The 6,756-nt window shown below is 35.3% G+C and overlaps 1 protein-coding gene across 1 annotated transcript in view; it reads left to right on the top strand.

Annotated features, from left to right (window-relative positions):
* Positions 1-2,802: 2,802 nt before the first annotated feature.
* Positions 2,803-6,756, top strand: part of LOC105222154 (uncharacterized) — a 41,987-nt gene continuing 38,033 nt past the window's right edge. The window contains exon 1 of the mRNA XM_049446362.1: positions 2,803-3,211. The gene's annotated coding sequence lies outside the window, so the exon portion shown is untranslated. The remainder of the gene's footprint in view (positions 3,212-6,756) is intronic.

Raw genomic sequence — 6,756 nt, 5'->3', positions numbered from 1 at the left:
TCACATTACTTACATAATAAGTTTAGAAGCAAGGATTTTACAATGATAGACCACTTTGCAGAGCTTAGATTTACATTGTACCAAATATGAGCGCGATCTGTTAACCAGTTTGTTTACAGCAGCTGCTTAAGTCGGTACACCTCGGTAGTGCATTGCGATTTTTCAATGGATAATAATATAAAACAATGAATTTATCTCAAATTTTGTATTTCTAACAAAATTTCGTGTGCGGAATTGTTGCGAATGTTGAAAAAGCCTAACGGTGATTCAGTTTTATCAAAAACACAAGCCAGCGAGTGGTACAAAGCCTTCAAAAATTGTCGAGCAATCGTTGAAAAGATACTTCGTTCTGAACGTATGTACTTCGACATCTTGAACTGATTAAAACATTTAAAAGTGAAGGATATGATGCTTAAAAATCATGAGACAGGTGTGAGAGAGATTGCAAGTGAACACGACATCTCTCCCGAGTCCGTTCGAATGATTTGGAGGGTATTTTGGGTATGAGACGCAAAAGCTGAATTTTTCAAATAGCGTACCTAAACAGGTATCTTAGGACATGCTTGATTATGCGAATTCCGATCTCACATTCATGAAAAGCATTATAACTGTCGATGAGATATTGGATTATGAGTTTGACATGCAAACATCGATTAACCACTGTAATCACCAGATTTCGCTCCGTGCGATTTTTTCTTGTTCCCCAAACTCAAATTCACGCCCCATGAAACCCGTTTGCAGTCAATCAAAGAGATAAACAAAATTCGCTGAGGGTGCTGAAGGCCATAGCAAAAAATACTAACGAAAAGTGTTTCGAGAACTGGAGAAATCGTTGCCATAAGTATATTACATCTGGTGGTGATTACTTTGAAGGCGAAATTTTGAATGAATAATTAAATATTTTGCGATTTATTTACAATTTCCTGGAACTTTTTTGTTCCAACTACATATTACTTCAACAACAATAAAGGGTTTACTTTCACTTTTATGCTTTATATAAGGATTAATAAGATCTAGAAAGCCTCAGAAGTTTTGGTAATTCACAGATATAATATTACTTGCCGGGATCGTCTCATTTCTGGTTCCATTCATTAACAAATTGACTAAACCTATATGAAATTAGTATACGATTGGATATAATCGTCAAACTGCCTCACATTGAGGTGATCAATCAGCTATCCGCCCAGGACCAATCACAAATCTGTTTAGGTGCTTTAATTCTCTTTGTGCTAATCGTAAGGATAACTGAAAGTATGCTATCCGAGATATTTTGGGCTTGATCTGGAATATGTGGGATATTCAAGAAAGAAGTGCTGATATGATTATATTTCATCTTCTTCTAAGCAGCTTATACGAGTACAATTGGCATCAGGTGAGCTTTCTAAGAAAACAGTGCTTCAGTTAGAGCTCCTATAACTATTCAAATTTGTATCTTGTTGAGAGCAAAGAGTTCACTAGACCTCTTCAAATTGATCATAGGCGAGAAGAACCTCCCGCTTGCATTGCTGCTGGTAGTTAACCAACGCTCGCTGTGCTGGTCTGAGTCACAACAGTCCATTAAAAAGCTACAAGAAGACAACAGGTCTCCTACCCGTTCCGATTCCGCAGCTATTGAGACTGAAGTACCTGCCCTAGCAAATTCATCCGCTTTACAGTTTTCTGTAATACCGCTATGACCAGGCACCCAAACCAGTCTACTCAGTTCGACGAGAGAGAACTTAACTGCAAAAGTTATTATGCGTTGGATTTCGAGACTGGTTCCAAGAGAGACAAAATTGCGACGACTGTTTGTTTGATGACAGGGGATATTTCGTCTTGCCTTCGTTCACTACCGGACCCATTTGCTTCGCTTCCTTATCCAGTCCAGAGAAACTTTTGGTGGATTGGACAGAGCACACTTAAATTCCAATCGTCTGATATGCTTTCATTTGACCATATTCTGTAAAGAAGATGATGTATGTGAATAGCTCGGCCGGTAATCGGCCCTCACCGCTTTGTTGTTCAGCTATGTAAAAATCATGAAAATATGATAGTTAGAAGAAGAAGTTGGCTCTTCCATGGTATTTGAATTTTCATATTTAATCGGGAAGAATCTAGCGGTATTGTCAATTCTGAAACATTCCCTGAAACTGCAACAACAAATACGAGTACCAAGATTCAAACAAATCGGCAGTAAGTGAGTGACTTCCACGCTCTGTTATCAGTATAATAGAAAGCGAAATAATTTGGTACGAATCTAAGCTAGTATTTTAAAGCAAATCCAAATGGGAATAGTGGCGCTTGAAAGTGATACAAACATACCATAAACATTTCGAAGTGCATGCCATCTAATAGTGCATGCAACAAAATCGTAAGCAATCGCAAGCAATCGCAAGCAGCAAAACACTTCTACGTGGGCGTTATACCACAAGTATTACTAGCAGCAACTCACTTTCCGCTGGTTTTGTATTGCCGTTGCTGCCACTGCTGTTGAGGTGATCGTGTTGCTTGCCGCCACTCACAGCAGCAGCAACAACGTGCCAGCGATACGTTTCGCTCGATTTAAATTACCAACGATGCGGCGTTGCGAACAAGCGAGCGATGCCGAGCACTCACTTAGCCACTCAGCAGGTAATCCCATGAGTAGGCAAGTCAGAGCACACAAGCGTACAAACCCGCAATATTTTTACGTACATATGTTTAGCGTGGGCAAGAGCATGCTTATTGGCCTGGCTAACTTCTCTTTGCGCTGACTTGGTTGGCTGCTGATCGTACGACAGTGAAATTAAGAACTTTGTTGCCTCTTAGCGATCTTCAGCTCAAGCAGTCTACGTCGATACGTTGACCGCAACGGTTTGTATTTACGCTTACTACAAGTACGAGTACGAGATTGCGAGTAAATCGAAAAGGAATTAATTCTAAGTGGCATTCTTAACGAGTGATCGCGTGTCGCCTACATGTGTATGTGTGTGTTCAAGGTGAAGGACCAATCAAAATAAACGAAAGTGCGAATGTCATAAAAATCGCTTTGAAGTGTTGATTGTTTCGATTTCGGAGAAAAGTGTTTATCCGGTGAAAAGGTGGCGCTCATTGCAGATCGGTTGGAAGATATAAAATTGCCATTAGAGAAAACGTTTATGTGTTCACAGTGAAGATTTATTGTTAAAGAAAATAACGATTTATTTGAAGCACATCAATAATTGTGGAGTCTTCTTGCTAAAATCTGCAAAGGGTGAGATAGCTTTACAGTAATATTATAGCTAAGAAATATTTATAATAGCACACGGTGGACAGTGAAGTGGATGTGTATCCTAAATTTACACTGGTAGAAGTCAGAGGTCCTCTTTATATGATACTGGTCTGTGAGGGTCTTGAGCTATTGATTTCAATGGTCCTTGATATATAAATCTCAATATATGTAGCCTGGAAGAAGCCGAAGGTCTCCATACACGCAACAGGTCTGAGGGAGTTTTGAACTATAGACTAAAATGCTCCTTGATATGTAAATCTCAATATACCCTTCAATAAGTCGGAGTTCCCTTTTGTATGATGCTGGTCTGTGAGAGTTTTGGACCATGGGTTTAAAGTATCCTTGATACAATCCACTGTATACTTAGTGGAAATCTAGAAGTCAGTTCACTTCCTATGCGAATTTTTAGCGACTTCTTAACTAGCCTTTAGTGGTACTTTTTAATTGTTTGACTAACTCTAGACCTATAAAAGATAATCTATTAATTTTAAAAGGGTTTCTCTCGTCCGAAACTGTTGTTTCCTTTACATTGGGGGCTAACAAACCTGGGGAGGGACGGTTCACCTTCTCACTTTTCCTCAACTTCAAACAGATGTTCTTGGTCTAAGACCAGAAATCGTGAGCTGCTTTAGTCATATGTAAAATAATTGTTTCTGGCCACTCCCAAGTGCATGACAATCAGAGAACTTTCCTCACTTGCGTTACCTTCTAAACATTGCTCCATCCTCCTATTAAGAAGTGATAGATTTTATACCCTCTATTTTATTTGTATTTGTATACTCTCAAAAGGACATATTTAGTTTGGCACGTTTTCATCCACGAAAAAGACCCTGTATAACAGTATGACGAGCTGGATCTATTTAGACATGGAGCCATTTATTATATACTTACATGAAATACGCAAACTAAATCCTTTGTTTTAGAGATACCGAAGTGAAATTTTGCTCTTCGAGGAGTCCTTCATTTGTGGGAACCGGCCGATATCGGACTACTATAACATGTAGACCCCCATACAAACTGACCGGCTTAAATCAAATATTTAGAAGAAAAAATTTTGTATTTGAAAAGATTTTTCCACAAAATTTCGGACAGATTATTATTCAAGAGCACACTACAATCTCCGAACATAGTTTTCATATCGGACTACTACAGCATATAGCCCCCATACAAACTGCCTGCTGTAAATCGAAGCCTTGTATGGAGAACTTTTTTATTTGATAAAATTTCTTCAGGAAATTTTGCATAGATTATTAATCAAGATAATGTAAAATTATTCAAATATATAGCTTAGATTAGACCACTCTAGCCTTTAGCTGCCATACAAACTAACATAACAAATCATGTTCTTATTTGGAGAAAAGATTTATTTGAAAAATTATCTTTACAAAATTAAAAAAAAATCTGCAGAAAAATTTAGAATTCATTAGAAAAGAGAAGGGGATTCCAAGATAATTTTATTTACATAACTATTATACCAATTCGGCTATAACCGCGTAAGCAGTGTCTACGCCAAAAAGAAGAAGACTAATTTGATAACTTCATTTTACCTTCTAAAATCCATAAAACGTTGATACACTAATTCAAATCAAATCAACATGCATCTAATGAACATATCATTTTCGATTTTAGCATTTATTATATTTCTTTAATTTACTTTAATCTACTTCTAATATAGAATTTAAAATTCTTTTGTAGCAATAATTTGCTGTCAGCAAATGTATGCAAATTGTAAACAAGTGTAATATGTCTTTTGTGAAATTTATGTGCCTTAGCGATAAATGTATGCTAATTCATGCATATTAAATATATATGAGCGCACCCTAATATCCATGTATTTATATACAACGTTGTATTCGTTGATATGCTTGTATGCAAACTTCAAAGTTTCAAGCCGCCTTAATGGCGTTCGCAACACATACTTGATCATTTATAATATAATATATATTTTTATAGCTTGGTGAATATTTAGAATATTTATAAATGTTTAAATAAACTCACAATCAACTATTCTTCACTATATACTGAGGGGGTAGCTTGAAAATTCTACGGATTTGGCTTGACAAAAGTCCTTCTAATTTCTAGTTTTTAAAACTTGTATAATTAATATAGTTTAAATGTAAGTAATAAGCTTTTAGTATTCTTAATCATAAATGAAAGCTTTTAAAAATTTATTTCAATGTAAATTCATTTAAGCTTTTCATTTGCCTCTAACCCGTTTTCAAGGGTTTTTAAACACATTTCAGAACGCGAAGTAGTCGCGACGCTGTAAAATATACCACCTATTTCACAAAATGCTAATTCTACGTTCTTCTAAATTAAATTGAGTTCTAAAAATATTATTTTGTTAAAAATTGTCGATTGAAATCTTTAAAATAAAATGCTTAAACTTTTTTAAATAAAGTGCTTAAAAAAGAAGGTTAAGCTTTATCAAGTATGTTAAGAGATTAGTTTTTTCTCTAGATACATCTTTTTTATTAAAAATGATCTCAACATATGTATCTTTAATTGAATGTTGAATTATATTTTTGAGGATTTCGAGTTGGTTATATCCACTGTCAAGTCTAAAAATCGAGATTTTTCGTATTTTTTTTTTGAAGGGGCATCTGTTTTAAGGAGTTACATGGGTTCCCTCGGGTAAAAATCACCTTTTTCAACAATTTTTTGCTCATATAAAAAATTAAATATTTTATTAAAAAATTTTAATGTAACAAGCATACACTATTAACTAAGAAATTCTGAAATTTTTGGAAAAAATATTTTAACTCGGCCGTTGCGACGCCATTTCCAGTGACCCCTCAGAAAAACGATGTGCTCCCATTGAAAGGATAACTTTTGCAGGATCGTCTAAAGTGAAAAAATACGTATTTTAGTTAAAATTTTAACATAGAACTTGGACGAAGGAAAAAATAAAATTGAATATTGATTTTTGGCAGACATTTTTACAAAAAAATTAAAATTTCGCTATTGTTTTTTTACAAACAGTCAATCCTTCGTTCAAATCTTTAAGAATTTTATTTCAAAGATTGGTGTAAAATTTCATGAAAATCGGGTTCTCGAGAAATCTTGCCAACCCTTCAAAAACAAAGTTTCGAGAAAAACGCGTTTAAAGACGGTGCACTGAGCCTCGAGCGCACAAATTCTCATGGCTATATCTCCGAAACTATTACTCGGATAAACTTAAAAATTTAGGACAATATTCTACAGATGTTGTATAGTTTAATAAGATAATATAAAAATCGATTTTTTGAAACTAATAAAGAAAAATGAACATAATGTTTATTTACCTAATTATGTACGTTTTAATAATCGTGGATTCATTTCGAAAAAATTAGGCATCCGTAGATACAGTCCACCACCACGGATCCACGTTCTTAGCTGTCCAAGTGAGATCCCTATTAGGATCGATTTCTACATTTTAATAATCGGGAGTTGATTTCGAAAAAATTTGAACCACAACGAATCAGCGTTCTTAGACGTCCAAGTGAGATACCTGTTAGGATCCACCTCTTGACATAAACTAACCTATC

Source organism: Bactrocera dorsalis, chromosome 1, assembly GCF_023373825.1.
Source record: "Bactrocera dorsalis isolate Fly_Bdor chromosome 1, ASM2337382v1, whole genome shotgun sequence".
Taxonomy (NCBI): domain Eukaryota; kingdom Metazoa; phylum Arthropoda; class Insecta; order Diptera; family Tephritidae; genus Bactrocera; species Bactrocera dorsalis.
The sequence above is the reverse complement of the archived record's forward strand: the minus strand, read 5'-3'. Positions and strand labels throughout refer to the sequence as shown.